General features: G+C 41.4%; 1 pseudogene; it reads right to left on the bottom strand.

Annotated features, from left to right (window-relative positions):
- Nucleotides 1–13,937: 13,937 nt before the first annotated feature.
- On the bottom strand, nucleotides 13,938–14,483 carry LOC149263189 (protein DETOXIFICATION 16 pseudogene; annotated as a pseudogene).
- Between the last annotated feature and the right edge of the window lie 3,693 nt (nucleotides 14,484–18,176).

Raw genomic sequence — 18,176 nt, 5'->3', positions numbered from 1 at the left:
AGAGAGATAGAGCAAGAGAGAGAGAGAGAGAGAGAGAGAGAGAGAGAGAGAGAGAGAGGGAGAGGGAGAGGGGGAGAGAGAGTGAGGGGGGAGAGAGAGAGAGGGCGAGGGGGAGAGGGAGAGGGGGAGGGAGAGCGAGAGAGAGAGAGAGGAGAACTCTCTCTCTCACTCTCTCTCCAGAGTGACAGAGTGGGCGAGTGAGTGGAGAGAGTGAGTGAGCGGAGAGAGATAGTGAGAGAGAGAGGGGGAGAGAGGGAGAGGAGGGGGAGAGAGAGAGAGGGAGAGCGCGAGAGCGAGAGAGTGAGAGAGAGAGAAAGAGGGAGAGAGAGAGGGTGGGGGAGAGAGAGAGAGATAGAGAGCGAGAAGGAGAGCGGGAGAGCAAGAGGGAGAGTGAGAGAGAGAGCGCGAGGTGTAAAGAGAGTGAGGGGGAGAGTGAGAGCGAGAGAGAGAGAGAGAGGAGAACTCTCTCTCTCTCTCTCTTGATAGTGAGAGAGTGGGTGAGTGCGTGGAGAGTGTGAGTGAGCGGAAATAGAGAGATAGAGCAAGAGGGAGAGAGGGAAAGAGAGAGGGAGAGCAGGAGTTGGATAGGAGAAGGGAGAGAGAGGGGGAGAGAAAGAGGGAGAGTGAGAGAGTGAGTGAGAGAGCGAGAGGGAGAGCGAGAGGGAGAGGGAGGGAGAGGGAGAGGGAGAGAGAGGGAGTGAGAGGAACAGGGGTATAGGGGGAGTGGGAGGGAGAGCGAGAGAGAGAGAGAGAGAGAGCACGAGGGGGAGAGCGAGTGAGGGAGAACGAGGGAGGGAGGGAGGGAGGAAGGGAGGGACAGGGAAGGAGAGTGAGGGAGGGAGGGAGGGAGGGAAGGGGAGAGAGAGCGAGGGAGAGGGTGAGGGAGAGAGATGGAGATGGAGAGGGAGGGAGGGGGAGAGAGAGAAAATGAGAGGGAGAGGGGGAGAGAGGGGAAGAGAGAGAGAGAGCGAGCACAAGTGGGATAGAGGGTGAGGGGGAGAGGGAGAGCGAGAGAGAGGGAGATGGAGGGAGAGGAAGAGGGAGAGGGAGGGACGGGGGGAGGGAGGTGTTAGCACCTAAATCTGCCCTAGGCTGAAGGAAGGCAAAATTCAGGGTAACCACAAACCACGCTCAGTCTGGTAGCTAGCCCTACTAGAACAGGAGAGGGCTCTCTCCGAGTCACGCTCAGTGAATAGATAAGCAAAAATGGTCTGAGATGACTTACAGTGAAGTATTGATCTTAGGCTAGTAAGTGAATAGGGATACAAGAAACAATTTTTATGAATGACTAAGCTTCTGGGATGGTATGGGACCAACGGTCGGCAAAGAACAGAGAATTTAATACAAAGGCATAGATTACTTCGTGAGGCAAGGCAGGTGGAAAGTGTAGCAATTTAGTTTGAAATAACGCGGAATGGAGAGATTGTTTAGGAGAGTGAAAAGGGCATAGGAACATGAATCCTTTTCAACAGAAGAAGAACACTGAACATGAAATTTTCCCACAGGCAGAGCAATAAAATTGAATTCTACCTTATCTAACTCAGAAAATTTCACTGGAAATGAACATGAATTGAATTATGAAACATAACGAAATACATATGAAAACATAAGAGACACATTTGCTACACTCACAACCACATGAATCTCATGAAACAGAGCTGCTGCCTTTCATTAATTCTCTGTCAAAAATATACAGTGAAGAAGCAGAGTTTCTTTCCCACAGTCTCCCAGAAGTTACAAGCCAACCAACCCTTTGCAAATAGCTTGCATACAATATATAGAATGTGCCATGAAGAGATAGAACGCCCAAGGGTTGGGGAGTTACTCGAATCATTACAAAATGGAGGTGAAGAGCCAACCATCAGCTACAGGTGCAGCGTTACAAACATGACAAATGGCTTGGGTGACCGTTTGCCTTCATTCGCCACTTGGATAGAAGCCAATATGGAGAGAAAATACTTTAAATGTTGCCTTAGGTGCCAAAAAACCAAAATGTAGATGAGCGGACCCACTTGGAGAAGTCGCGAATCGAAATTTCGCGAAACGGAAGCAAATTTGGCAATTTTTCCTGTGTGCGCCGCGCCATTTTCTCTGTGCGCCGCGCCATTTTCTCTGTGCGCCGCGCTACTTTGGAGCCTGATTTGAGGCACTTGCAGGTGTCCAAAATGTGCCCAAGTGTTCTTGTTGGAAATCCTGTCCTGTCTACTTTCTAACCCAACTGGAATTTCTGAATTTGGTGCTCATTTTCCCCTCCAAATATTCATTCTCCCAATATTGCTTCCTGTGTGTCAAAAAAGGGGCAGAGAGGCCATTTTTGGGTATTTTTGACCTCCTGGAGACTCAAATCTTGCCCAAATTTCTTGTCCAAGCACCAGTAGTCGTGATTTTTCATTCTGAATCCAAACATGCAAACCATTCTTCATTTGGAGCTCGCAATTTTTAGCGTCGCGCCACAGGGAGAAAAAACCTGTGTTTTTCCCAAAAATTTGTCATGTGACCAAAATTTCCCCAAATTCCTTGAAATTTGGGCTGGAGGTTCTCTATGGGGTGCTATGTTGTGCCAAAGAAGCCTCAGCCAAGATTTGAATCCAATCCTTCTCTTTTGCCTCTTTTGCCTCTTTGGTTTCTTTGCTCAATTTTGCCTTCAAGCTCCTTATCCGGGCCTTTGCACTCATATTTCGTGTCCTGTAATGATAAGCCATGTGTCTTAGCAAGGCAAGGTCCTGATCGGCCTTGTCTAGTAGCCTCTCCAAGTGCATGTTGACTCTCTTGAGATTGGCCTCCCGATCCTCATTGATCTCTTGCTCCAATGATGTGAACTCAACTCTTCTCTTTTGAGCAGCTTGGCGATGCTCACGAATATTTTGCAACTCCATAATCGCCTGCCAATCTTCTAGCTGTTTGTTTCTCTACTCCAGGTGCTTCATGTTCCACTTGGCCCTCTCCAAGTCAAGGTATAAGGCCTCAATCTCTAATTGTTGCTCCTTGATAATCTCTCTAAGCTCTGCATTTGTTGGTTCTGTATCTGTCTCATCATCATGGAGGAGAATGAATTCGGTCTCTCGTTCACCTGATGGCCCTTCCTCCTGCACTGGCTCCTTACCTCTGCCCTACTCCTGTGATGCTGATATTGGAAGCAAGGCCCCTTCCACCTTGGGTAGAGATAACACTCGCTTTGCCGCCGCAAACAAATGTCTACTGCCTCTTTGATAGGTGATGAATACTGCCATAGTAGAAGTCTCGTGCGCTTATACTGATGTGAAGGACCACCTATCCCATGTTCTTCCTTTGATACTACCTGTGGAGTGCTGAAGAATTCACGAGAGATGAAGTCCTCCCAAGAAATGCCCTGCAATCCCAACTGATGATCCACCAAAATCCAGATAACAGCAAAGTGATAAACATTGTTGAGATGATGCTGAGGGGTCTTATGCTGCATGAAATTTTTCATCCTCTCTATGTTCCCGCAAATGAAAAATGGGAGGTTCATCATTCGTACCCTGGTAAAGTGCATGAGCAACCTGATGTGATAGGCATATAGGCGAGAGAACCTCCCCTCACAACTGAAGTATTTCATGATCAATTTCATGAACGGAGCATACTCATCTTTCAAAAATCTGAATGGGAAGACTCTTGTGAGATGCCTCAAACAACTGGTCTTAATGCAAGGCTCATAGTATTGCCTATCCACCTTCTTCTTCTTATGCCACTATTCTCCAACATTTGGTATGCCTGTTTCCACTAAGATAGTGTCGGGTGTCAATGTGAAGGTGACCCCGGCCAAGATAGATTGACCTCCATGTAGGTGAAGCACAAACAAACGGGCCAACTCATGATGAACTCTGACATCTGCCACCCTTTGACAAAATTCAAAACATGCTAGGTGTTGGAAACATGACATAGCAAGAGGGCATGCCTGCAAATCAGTGAGGGTGTTTGGCTCATCCCTAACATGTTTGCCACTCCTATGATGCCTCCTGGGGGCCTGTTCTCCTAAAGCTGTATCACTGTGAGTTTCCACCTCATACTCTGATGAACCCTCAGATGCCATGACTGTTGTTTATATATTGTATTAAGGCTGCCCTTTGATGATGGTGAAACTAAGTGTTGTTTGTGATATCTGCCACCAAGGGGAACAATGAAACAAAGGGAGTATTAGGAGGGGAGTAATGTAATGGGAATAAGGGTTATAGGGAGAATTGTGTTTAGAGAGATGTAGGGGTTTTGGGTATTTTGATAGGTTAGGGTTTGGGGTTTTAATAAGGTAGGGTTTGGGGTTTTTATTGACCAATAGGAGGAGGGGAAAGGGAATATGAGTTTGGTAGTGTTAGGGTAGTGATAATAGGAAAAATGGCATAGGGGAATAAGGAAAAGTGGTAGGGAAGGGAAAATGGGACCTTGGCATCAACAACACAATTACACAACCCTAACAAAATGGCCCTTTGTGTTTTCTTGTGGTTGCTTTATGAGTTTTGTTGCATTTAAATCATAGGCATAAAACCACCATATCATCTATAAAATTTGAGGAGCAAGTGATCTTATAGAGCCTACCTTGCAATTTGATTTGCTTCACAAAGGATTTGAGGGAGTTTGGCATTGTTTCTGGCCCTTTTTCTGTGTGCGCCGCGCACAAAACCCAGTGCGCCATGCTCTGGGTGTGCGTCGCGCCAGTTAAGAATTTGCACTGCGGGCGGGCTCTGTGTGTGCCACGCCTTGTGTGTGCACCGCGCCCCTGCCTGTGTCCGCCGTGCCCCTGAAACTTCCTCCAAACTGCTCCAAATTACGCGCTTGCACACCCATGACTTTGCAATGCTCTCCTTCTGCCTTTGATTACACAATGACTTGGATTTAGGTGGGAGTTTGTATATAAAGATTTGGAAGTGATGGGTTACATTTTTGCTTTTTCAAAAAACCCATTTTCTAATGTTTATGTTTGACACTTTTTCACTGACTTTAAAACAACCCTGATTTTCACTTTTCCTCTAAATTTTGGCACAAGTGATGAAATTTTCGGCATTCTTTGCAGGGATTGCTTGACAGGACATTTGGCCACGGAAACCATGACTGCACTTGAAGAAATCAATTGAAGACCTTTTTGAAAATTTTGTCACCAATAACACTGTTTGACTTTTCTTCAAAACGGAGTTTTGAAGAACAGTCGAAGTTTATGAATATGACGATGAAACTCTGTGAATCATTACTTTGCAAGGGCATCACTCTGGCCTGCATGGTTTTACTGGACATATTTAAATACCAAATTGATTTAATCCCTAAACCTAATGACTGAAAATGACTTTTTTCCATTAAAGGACCAGACCTTGACTGTCATGGACTTTGGTGATCATTGACGAAAGACCTTAGCCAGCAGGAGCCAGACATGAGGGGAAATGACTAGCATGACCTTTTCCGTCAGATCATGGCATGCCCCTGGCGGAATGCAGCTAAATGAATGGAGCGAGACACCTAAAAATGAAATGCATAAAGAGTTTTGATCTCTGACAGAGGACTGACCAGACCGACTCTAACATTGGCTCCAATGGGGGATGGTAGCTCCTTGGAGGTGCCAAGAACAACAGATCTTTGGAGGAGCTAGACAGTGCCTTTGTCCATTGGGCTAAGGACTCATCATTCCGAGAACAACACAGGACTCTGACTCATTTATGAAACTAAAATGACCAAAAAATTGACTCAAACTTGACATTGAAATGACTCAAAGACTAACTTGACAGACTGAAACCAAACTAAAATAAAAATGGTATTTACAATGATAGTGGAAGCAGCGTTAATAACTCAGTAGTGGTACCGCTTGAGTAGCTGACCATTGATCGACCCTCCTAGACAATCTTCCCCATTCATTTCCTTCAAAAGAAAGGCATTTTGACCCCTATATGCTGCAATCTTGAAAGGACCTTTCCAAAGATTCTAGAACTTTCCGTGCTTACCTTTCTCTTCATTCCTTGCATCCCACTTCAACACCACATCATCCAACTGAAATGTATCTGCCTTTGCATTTTTGTCATAATTTTTTTTTATTTTCTCCTGCAATTTGGATGTGTTCTTGAAAACTTCTTCTCTTGTTTGCTGCAAGTGGATCATTTGATTCAACCTTCTCTGCATGGGATCTTCTTCACTGTCGGCCTCCTGAAGAAGTTTGACTACCGGGGCAGTGAGAGAAGTGGGAAATACTGTTTCAACTCCATAAACAAGCTCAAACAGTGACATACCAATGGATTTTTTCTGACTGATCCGATCTGCCCAAAGCGCGTGGACCGACCTCTTATTCCAGCTCTTTTTATTTATTTCCAGCAGCTTCTTGATGATGTTGATCAATGATTTATTCGAAGACTCCGCCAATCCATTGCCTTGCGGATGATAGGCAGTTGAGTGACCCAAAATGATGTGATATTTATGACAAAATTCTACCATCCTTTTTGATTTGAAAGCTACTACATTATCAGTGATCAACTTATTCGGACAACCAAAATGAGACAAGATGTTATTTTCAAGAAATGAAATGATTATCGTATCTGTAGCTTATCTGGTGGGAGTTGCCTCAATCCATTTTGTGAAATAATCTGTCGCTGTGAGGATCCATCTATGCTGACCGGAAGAAGCGGGATGAATTTCACCAATGAAATCCAACCCCCACTGCTGGAAAGGAGCGCTCACCTCAATAGGATTAAGTGGCAAAGGCTGTAACTTCTTCTTTCCTTTGAAAATATGACATTTATGACAATGCTTGACCATCTTATATACATCAGCAAACAATGTCGGCCAATAATACCTTGCTCTCAGAATTTTATTTGTTGTTGACATCCAAAAAAGGTGCCCACCACACTCTCCTTCGTGGAAATCCTCCATGACTTTCTTTGCCTCCTCTTCCACCAAACAATTTAACAAAATGCAACCGGGATCTTTCCAATATAGCACAGAATTTAGAATGCAAAACTTGGTAGCTTTCAACTTGTGTGTTCTCTCTTTGTTTCTAGGCATGCCGGGTGGTGGTGACAAATTTTTAAGCACATATATGATATTTGAATACCATGGAGAAAGAGAAAACATTTTAGATACCTGAATTGATGATGATTCTTCATTCTCATCGGACATAGCAGCGATCAGGTTTATGTCCAAGGCATGCAAGTTTGATTCGGCCATTATCTTTGCCAATCCCTGTCCTTTGACCAGCTTTGTGGGCTTTATTTCCACATCATATTTCAGCAAGGCTGCAATCCATTTGCCTCTTCTTCCTTCAGGATCGGTCTGCACTAAAACATCTTTTACAGTAGCATTAGGTACATAGGCCAGAATATGAGAATGTAGAATATATACCCAGAAATCTCCTTCACAAGTGCCAGGGCTTGTTTCTCAATGATGTTGTACTTTAAGGCTACATCTCTTATGGATTTGCTGAAGAATGCAATGGGTCTTTCATGATCATCTCTTTTCTGCAATAATACTGCTGCCATAGTGTGCTCTGAAGCAAATGAAAACAATATGAAATCCTGAGTGTAGTTCGGGCTGACTAGAACTGGAGCTGAAGAAAGAGCCAATTTGACCAAATTGAAAGATTTTATAGCCTCCTCCGTCCACTTCACTTGGCTGTCCTTCTTAAGCATGTTTGTCATTTCTCTTAAGTGTTCAGCAAGATTAGGTACAAAGTGACATAGAAAATTCATCTTACCATTGAACGATTGTATCTCTTTTTTATTCCGGGGCAGGTCGATTTGCTGAAACAGGCTCTAGTGCCTCCTTCCTTCTCCTATTGTGTCATATTTATAAATCCTTCAATCCTATCCCAAGTTGTTCTTAAGGGGGGATGTTAGAATATTCCGACACATAGGAAATAGTTAAGTATAACTTGGTCTAGTATAGAGTTAGGTAAAGTGTGTTTCTTTACTATGTACATTTTGTAACTTACAATCCGACGGTCACGATATGTAGTGATCCGACGGTTCATTCTCTCCTCGGTATTAACGACACTTGATCCATGGCTTAACACCGGATTGGTCCATGATCTCTGTTTAAAGAGCATGGAGGGTCATTTGTAGGTTAACTGTTCATGAGAGAAGCTTATGTAAAATTTCATTCTTTTATTAATAAATTGCCTGAAGTGGTCGCGTTGGCTCAGGCTGTGGGCTGTTTCCCTCTTTGAGGGTTTTAACCACGTCAAAAGTATTGGTGTATTGATCTATGATCTGTTTGTGAGCGGTGTCCTTTGGTGTTCTGTCTGAGGAACTTACCTTGTAAATTCTTACATGGTATCAGAGCTATTTGAGGGTCGCGTCCGTTGGTGATCCAAATCTGAAGCCGGTAAAACTGCATCCGACTGTAGTTTCCTAGATCTACTATTTCTAACTAATTTCGGGCCAAGAGGACTGCTCTATTGTGTTGGGAGCATCTGTTCTAGTGTGGAACCACTTTCGTTTCACGCAAAAAGGTTTCCAGTAGCCCTAGCTACGTCACTTTTAAGATCTGGAGGTATACAGTGTTTATTTGCAGTTTACAGTTATTTTCTCTCTGTTTATTTCGGTTTCGGTTTATTTAGCCTTTTTTATTACTGGATCTATACCTTTCATTTCTGCATATGCTCTTTGTCCCGCGACTCTGTGCGATCTGGGCAAATCAGAAACAGAAAGGAAGGACTTTTCTCATGCGTATGCTCTTTTCCGCTGCGCCTTAGTGTGATCTCGGAAAATCAGAAACATTGAGGGAAATATTTAGTTTCTGGCTAAAGCTAACTTTGAGCCACAAGGTTCATTTTTTTTGTATGTCCGTGTTGGGTTTTGTGTTTTTTTTTTGTAGGGAAAAAGAGCTTTCTCAAAGCAAGCACACAACCCAAAGCTTCAACCCCCCCCCCCCCTCTCTCTCTCAAACTTTTTGTATAGCTCACTTGGTCCAAAGCTAATTTATGAGAGTAGAGGTCTTGAGTTCAAGTCTCCTTTTTGTGGGGGCAGATTTTTCATTTCTACACATTCATGCACTTCGTCGGCATCTTCATCAAATTTTCTTCAAAAAGCCATAACTTCTTCATCCGGAAGCCGTTTTCAGAACCGTTTTTTTTTAAACAGCCTAACTTTTCAAGATATTTCCATTTGAACACTTAGTTTCAGAATCTATAGCTTCAGTTTCTATTAAAATGGAAATTCCATGCCAAGTTATTCTTGACAGCACCAACTACTTCCAATGGTGGTCCTACATTGTGGATTTACTTAGAAGTAAAGGTCTCTACAAAATAGCCTCAGGCCAAGAAACCAAACCGAAAGATGAAGATAAGGTAGCTAAATGGGAAAATAGGCAAGATCAAGCACGTGGGTTGATAGGGATGTCTATTTCTCCAGATCTTAGATTCCATATTACAAAACTTGATACTCCTGATGAAGCATTGAAACAGATTACTAAAGTTTTTGGAATAAAAAATGAACTTAGAGCCCATCAACTTGAAAATGAGTTGCTTACATTGGACCCCAATAATTTTTCTTGCATTGAATATTTTTTGTCCAAGTTCAAGACCCTTAGACTTCTCTTGGAAGGTGTTAAGGCTAAGAAAGAAGATAGTAACCTTATCTATTCCATTCTTACTAAGTTGGGACCAGCCTACTCTGTGTTTGTTTCCACCTTCCATTCTACAAGAGAAGCTTCATTTCTCAAGGACAAGACTACAAGTCCCCTTCCTTTGATTCTTTTTGTGATTCTTTAATAAGAGAACAAGAAAAACTCTTACACCTTGGTCTTCTTAATCTTGGAAACTTTTCCAAGAAAGCGTTAGCCGCCTAGCAGCAACCAAATCCAAAGAATCCTAAGAAGTTGTATCCTGAAAGGAATGGTCCTAAACCAAACAAGGCTCCTAAGCAATCTCAGCCTCAAAATGAAAAATCATTTCAACAAAATGATAAGACAAATAAAAACAAAGGGAAGAAGACTGATAGATATTGCAACTTTTGTAATCGAGATGGCCACTTAGAATCCAAATGCTTTAAGAAGATGGAAGCCTTGGAAGCAGCAATGAAGAAGCATAATATCCATTTGGAGCACTCTTCAACTTCAACTTCATCTTCAGGAATGGAACTTTCTGCATGTGGTTGTCAAGAATCTCGGTCTGGCTATGCACTAAATGTATCTTCTTCTTCTCATTCTCATGAGTGGCTCATTGATTCTGTAGCTTCTTATCACATGGCCAAAAACAAAGCCATGTTTTCTTCTTTAAATGTTTGTAACACCAAAATATATATGTTGGTGATGATAGATCTCTTAGTGTTGTAGGGACTGGAACTGTTCATATAGACAATGGTCAGTTTAATGATGTATTATGTGTTCCAACCTTATCCTGCAACCTTCTATCTATATATTAGATAACTCATTCAGGTGAAGATAAAATCGTTGAATTTTCACCTCACGATGTTGTAATTAAGGACCTAAGAGATCCTAGACAGATTTTAGCTACTGGCATTGCTGATGATTCTACAAGGTTGTATAAGTTTCACAACTTTGGGTCATCAAATCTTCCCTCAGTATTTTTTGCTCATAACGATGAAGTGAGCAAACTTTGGCATGAGCGATTTGGTCACTTAAACTATCGCTCCCTTTAGAATCTGTTATCACAAAACCAGTACTAGGGACTGCAACCAAGCACGGTCTCATGTAACTGTTTCAGACCAAGCTTTTGACTAAGGATTAGCCTCCCTAGCCTGAGAGGGCTCTCTCAAGAAAAAGTTATTGATTTTGAATGTTGATAAGAGGGCTAACTCTTGTACAATAGATTTAATGAACTTGCTGGCTGGACAAATATACAAATACATCCATTGGGCTTATGGAGTCAAACATGCTACAACAAACAATGATATTTCCTCTACATAGAAGTCAGGGCATGTGACATTTAAATGTTCAAAATATAACTCTTATAAAACCACAGTTCATAGAAGAGTATAGGAAGTCAGAGCAACATATGTGAATTCTGAGTGATTACTCCTCTAAGCAACTGAAAAAAGACATGAAGGACAAAGTAAAACAATACATCTTGAACATGGAAATGCTGTATGAATCCTGAGAAGAAAGGCATATATCTTATATTACTGCAAACTGTTCTTTACACAAGCCAAAATAGCACTCTGTTTTCATAAAATATCCAACCCTTTCTACATCTAACCTTGGCCCATATATAGGCAAGCAAAACTAAAACACCTCGAGCTTCCTCCTCCAGCATGAGGGGAGCCTCCAAGGTGGCTATTAACTACTCCTACATGCTTTTAACTACTGCATTAATTACAAACATGCTGAACTAAAAATTACACACAATCCTAATCCAACTAAAATACTAATTTCATTCTCCTCGCAGACTTGATGCTTTCTTGGATGCTGGACAGCTGTATGATTTTCATTATGGCTAAGATATGTTAAGGGAACATTCACCGAGCAAGCTGGTCTCGGATGCTAGCTGTAAGACAGCTTATTAATTGATAAAATTAATCACCCTACATCCACGGTCCCCTGTCTTCCATTCCTCTTCATCATTTAAAGACCACACTCCGAGTTCTTTGAACCTTCAATTAACAACGCATAACCCCCATATGCTATATGATCTTGATACTTTAAGGACCAACAGGTGTATCAACCGAACATTCTGGTAACTCCACCAATACCCTAGTAGCTCGGTCATAAATTGCCTTTTAGAAAACTTTATGAAAATAAACAAAATATTTTATTTTCCCTTCAAGACCTACACCTGTCACTGTTTGAGTTGTTATGAAACCCATGTATGATCTCCCTGCCTGAGTTTGAGACCTTCCTTTACCATTAACTGACCTCATCATCAAAATTTATTGTTTTTCCACAAAACGGCATTCTACAGCAGTTTCGTAGCGCGCTACGAAACTGCTGTAGATGTCAAAACAGAACCTATGTATCTTTGAAGCGTTTTCTACTTAGATCCATGATCTCTTCAGACATTTGTACAGCTATTAGGAACCTAAATAGTTTGAAGAAGATGAAGCTTGCTTCTGTCATTACATATCACAGCCAACTTGATTAGCATCAAACCAATAAAAAGCTTCATAAATCCCAACTGGAACATAAAGTCGGTGTAGTATTCCTTGCTGTCTTCAAATCTTCAAATGAGGTGATCCTTTGGAATGTGAGCCACTCACTGCCATCTTTAAAAGGTGATATGTCATACAGCATCTGATACAAAGTGCAACTCAGTGCCCATAGATCGTTTCCAGTTTGTTTGAGTTTTCCATCCTCATACCATTTAGCGCAGCTAAGGCCTTCGACTTACTGTATACAAAATAGCCCTTTCCAACTCTAAAAATCATCTTCACCTGAAACTGTAATATGAATTTAAATAAAAAGACTCATAACTGGCGCAGAAAGGAAAACATTTAAAGAGTATATTCCGGTCACCATTATTTAGCAAAGTGCTCCAGTTTCTCTGATATAAATTGCACAGCCTCTGACCATTCGTGCAACACCATGGCATTCAACTGCTGGATGTCTGAATTCTCCCAGCAACAAGGTATTGTAAGTAACAGAGGAAATATAGTTCTTCATGGGCAAACTTATATTCCGCTTCTTGAGACTCTGTTTTTTTTTAGGCCATGAAGAACTTGGTTAATTTAATTCTCAAATTTCAGAGCTGTGATATGAGCCGGTGAATTAAGTAAAGCCGAGGATCCATCTGTTTCTTCTGGAAGCCACCTAGATCTTCTCTGTAATATATTATGAACAAATGAACTCCCTTTCTGAGAAAACACATCAGATAAAGTATTTACTGCTTGGAAGATATCATGAGGTTAGGCACGAGTTGCAAACGAACCGCCAGATGGAGATTCACTGGTTTTGTTGTCTGCTACTTGAATTCTCCGCCATCCAATTGTCTCGATTCTGTAGGCTCCGGAGAAATAAATTGTAGGCCCTTTCTTATGCGCCCCTTAACATCATTCACGGTCATGAGGATTCGATTTAGCATGATACCGAGGACGTGGACGTATATAGATCAGCCAAAAAGGCTAAACCTAACTCCTTCCGCGCCATCTGTATTATGACTCACGTCGGTGCCAAACCAATGACCTAAAATTTCGTTCTTGTTTAAAAGTGCATGATGTCCACATTAAATTACATTTAACTTTTATCCTAAGATTGCTCAGATAGTTTACGAGGATAGAACGGAAGTCTTGAACGAAAAGAACCCTGTTCGGATGGCGCAGGTGTATATAGTAACATCTTCATTACCTTTTTTTTTTGAAGGTCGAATCAACGAACCATTTGAGAATTAATGCATTTACATTACCCCTGTGGAGGTTCATTCAATTGAAGGAAAAAAACAATTAATGACCAGATCAAGTATTCAAGGATGTCACTCAATTAGCGACGACCAAATCATTGATACTATTGCGTTCATACTATTCCAGTGATCTCATGTTGCAGACATTGCACTTGGACTCTTTCAGAACTGCATTTTTCATATCTGCCTTCGCCTCCTCCATATGGATATTGTCGGACAAAAAGATACAAGTAATGCAGCGGCCTTAGCTCTTGGAAATCCCATTGTCCTTCTACAACTTTTCACTCTGTTTGCCTTTGATAACACGAGTTCAATCCTCCATAATAGTGTAAGAGGCTCGAAAACATATGATAAGCCAGAAGATTGGCCACTAAACCATAGACACTGTGATCATCTCCATAAACTGGTTTTTTCCACAAAAGGCTTGATAATTCGCTATGCATGGTTTTGAACAAAATCCCTTACTCCACAAAGTAGTTCAACTCTTAATAGGGGTAATCTCTGTTCACAAGTGCATACCTTGGAGTATGAATGCGAAATTTTTGAAGGCGCTCATATTTAACCACAACCTGATCAACTTCTTTTGGGTGCTCCCATATATCCTTTTCTGTGCAGCAGTGATAAGTTTTTGATAAGATTTTCCTTTGTTAGCGCAATGTTCTTAGCAACAGATCAGGTGCTCAAATGCCGAAGGTCCCCTGCCGCCAGCATGCATTGCAAAGGCTAAAATGACAGCTATAGGCATGCCAACCACATAGTATGCCCCAAGGTTTGCATAGGCACCCAACGTTTGCCATCCACATCCTCTAGCAATACCTGATAGAACACCTTGGATGGCATCTATAAATGTTGAGGGTACAAGCAGTGGCATCATGGTTGAAATGCATTCAACTACCTCTACTTCATTGCTATAAACATAGCCCCATACATTTCTGATAGAGAATAAAATATATCTTATCATAAGAGCCTCATTGACTGCCATACAAACCCCGACACACACTGATAACTGTGCAGTGCGTGAGCGTCCAGCTCCTAGTTCATTGGAAACTCGTGTACTTACAGCAGCACCCACGCCAAAGGGGATCATATATGCAACTGCATGAGTGCTAAGACAGATGGAGAGAACTGATATCTCAAGTTCAAGCTTAGGCAACAAACCGGAGAAGAGAACAAGCATTTCAAAAGACCAGTATTCCAAGCAACGCATTACTGCAGATAGAATAGTAAGCTTAAGAAAGTTTGTAATGCCATATAAAGCTTCCCTTGAGAAAGATGTCCATGTCTTCTTGCATGCAGGGGAAGATTTAACATAAATTGATAGAAGTGCCACATTTAGCCAATTGGAAATGCTATTTGCAAGCGCAGCCCCTTTATTACCTAATCCAACTTTGAACACCAATACCCAACAAACGGGAACATGAACTTTATCATAAATATTTTTCAAATCTTTCAATCCATTGTGGCGCCCTGCTTTGTGAAAGAAGTTACAGATTGTGAAAAGACAATCCCAAATATCAAACACTCTATGAATTATAACATTTAATAGATTCTTTGTCTTGAGGATTCAACACAACATCTCCTGCAAGTCTTCCACATTAGTATGTACATCTTTCACAATCACCCATGAGCCAGAATTCAGAGATAACTCCCTTAATGTATTTGATGGCAATCCTACAATAGCTGCATCATCATAAGGTGTCTCCTTGAACATACTGTCATTGCTCTCATCAACATTCCTGGAGGGAAGCAAAACTCTATACAATAAACATGCTAGGATTTGGACCTTCGCTGAAAACTCGAACCAATTCCCAATTTCGTAGCACGCTACGAAACCACGCAAACAGGTAGCGCTGCGAAACTGCTAAACAGAATCCAGGCGCTGCGAAAACACCCGGTCTTTAAGCTAGACTAAAAAAAATTTGACAATAGCATTTTCAGTGATAACAGAATCTGTGTAAAGAAAATATGGTGACAGGTCTTCCAATGGTATCTTGCAGAGATGGTGTTTGTTCCAGATGTGTACTTGGAAAACATCATCGGGATAGTTTTGAAAAACGTGCCTCTTGGCACGCCTCAGCCCCTTTACAGCTCGTGCATAGTGATTTATGTGGTCCACTTCCAGTTGTTTCATTCTCCGGCTACAAGTATTTATTAAATTTCATTGATGATTTCTCCAGACGCACTTGGGTATACTTCTTAAAACTCAAGAGTGAAGTATTTAACATGTTCTTGGCCTTTAAGGCCTTTGTTGAAAAACAATCTGGACATCAAATTCTTAAGCTAAGATCTGATAATGGCAGAGAATATGTTAACAACAAATTCATCAACTTTTGCACTGAGAATGGAATTCAAATGCAACATACTGTTCCATATACTCCACAACAAAATGGTGTAGATGAAAGGAAGAATCGCACCTTAAAGGAAATGGCTAATTGTATGCTTCAATCTAAAGGACTTAGTCTTAATTATTGGGCAGAAGCAATTAACTGTGCAAATTACATAATAATTCGCACTCCTACTAAGGTTTTAAATAATATCACTCCAGAAGAAGCATGGAGCTCAATTAAACCAGATGTAAGTCACTTTTGTGTTTTTGGAAGTTAAGCATGGGTCCATATTCCAGATGAGAAACATAAAGCTTTAGAACCTAAGAGTGAAAAATGTATTTTTGTTGGATATTCTGAAGATGTCAAAGGATATAGACTTATTCCACTTAAGTCCAAAAATGTTATCATTAGAAGAGATGTAAAGTTTGTTGAAAATATATCGGCCTACGAGCCTAGTTCGTCGGATGTGCCAGCTTTCCCTATCTCTTCTACTTTTGAAAATATTTCTTCCTCAGATGATGAAAGCGAGGATGAAAATCCTCCCCCACCTTCTCAGGATCCTCCTTTAGCTCCTCAGCTTCCAAAATGGGTCCGTGCTACTCGGGATGCAGCAGGTGATCTTGCCGGTGATCCTACAGATCAGCAACATACACGTTCTCAGTTTGATAGAGCCTCTTCTTTACTGGCTCAAGCTTCAGTGAATTATGATCCTGACACCTTTACAGAAGCTTCAAGCCATCCAGATTGGGAAGCAGCTATGAATGAAGAATATCATTCATTATTGGCAAATGATACATGGGATCTTGTTCCTCTACCAAAGGGACGAAAACTTGTTAGATGCAAATGGGTTTACAGAACCAAGTATGGATCAGATGGGAAAGTTGATAAACATAAAGCTCGTCTTGTTGCTAAGGGTTTTTCACAAGTTGAAGGCATTGACTACATTGAAACCTTCTCCCCTGTTTTCAAAATGAACTCTATCCGCCTTGTTCTTTCCCTTGCTGCCTCTTTCAAATGGGAAGTCCATTAGATGGATGTTAAATCTGCCTTCTTGCATGGGGAATTGCATGAAGAAATCTATATGGAACAACCTATTGCCTTTATAAAAACAAACTCCAGCCTTGTATGTCAGCTTAAGAAATCCCTTTATGGTCTCAAGCAAGCTCCTCGAGCTTGGTATGCCAAAATGGATAACTTTCTTTTAGAAAATGGCTTTTCTAGGTGTCATTCTGACAATACTGTCTACACCAAGAAAGTGGGCAAGTCTCTTATCATTCTTGTTCCTTATGTTGATGATCTTATCCTGACTGGTAGTGATCCCAACCTTATAAACCATGTGAAGTCTAGCCTTAAAAGGAAGTTTGAAATGACAGACTTAGGACACATTATTTTCTTGGTCTTCAAGTCTTGCAATCCAAGGAAGGTATTTCCCTTTCCCAGTCCAAGTATGCCTGTGATATTCTACGCCATTTTCACATGGAAGACTATAAGCCAGCCCCTTCTCCCTTTCAGTCTGGAGTCAAACTTTCAGTCACTTGTACTTCTCCTGAAGTTGATGCTACCTTATACCGTCAACTTGTAGGAAAAATTTTGTATCTAACCCATACTCGTCCTGACCTTTCCTTTGTTGTTGGCCTTGTTGCTCGGTTTATGCAAAACCCACGTGAAAGTCATTGGAAAGCAGCTAAAAGAATACTTCACTATGTTCAAGGTATAGTTTAGTTTGGGATTCATTACAGTGCCGAAGCATCTCCTCTATTGGTTGGTTTCACCGATTCCGATTGGGCTGGTGACCCTGATGATCGGAAGTCTACTGCAGGTTATGTGTTCACTCTTGGTTCAGGACCTATTAAATGGGCTTGCAAGAAACAAGGTGCCATTTGTCTTTCTTCAGCAAAAGCAGAGTATCATGGTGTTGTAGAAGCCAGTAAGGAAGCCTTGTGGCTTCGTCATATCCTATTAGAGTTTGGCTTTCAGCAACAGTATCCGACTACACTTTGGTGTGATAATCAAAGTTCCATTCAACTATGCAAAGATCCATTCCAACATCAGCGCAGCAAACACATTGAACTGCACATGCAATTCATCAGAAAACTCATTCATGACCATGCTCTTGAAGTGCAATATTGTTCAATAGATGATCAAGTTGCAGACGTCTTTACAAAGGCTCTCACAGAGGCGAAGTTTACTAAACTTTGATTTATGGTTGGAGTTCAGGAAGTTGTCACTAAGGGGGGATAGGCTCTAGTGCCTCCTTCCTTATCCTATTGTGTCATATTTGTAAATCCTTCAATCCTATCCCAAGTTGTTCTTAAGGGGGGATTTTAGGATATTCCGACACATAGGAAATAGTTAAGTATAACTTGGTCTAGTATAGAATTAGGTAAAGTGTGTTTCTTTACTATGTACATTTTGTAACTTACAATCCGACGGTCACAATATGTAGTGATATGATGTTTCATTCTCTCCTCAGTATTACCGACACTTGATCTGTGGCTTAACACCCGATTGGTCCATGATCTCTATTTAAAGAGCATGGAGGGTCATTTGTAGGTTAATTGTTCATGAGAGAA

Source organism: Pinus tabuliformis, chromosome 6 (assembly GCF_031772625.1).
Source record: "Pinus tabuliformis cultivar Carrire ecotype Pingquan chromosome 6, CPIR1, whole genome shotgun sequence".
NCBI classification, from domain to species: domain Eukaryota; kingdom Viridiplantae; phylum Streptophyta; class Pinopsida; order Pinales; family Pinaceae; genus Pinus; species Pinus tabuliformis.
Note: the sequence above shows the minus strand (reverse complement) of the source record. Positions and strands in the feature narration are given on the sequence as shown.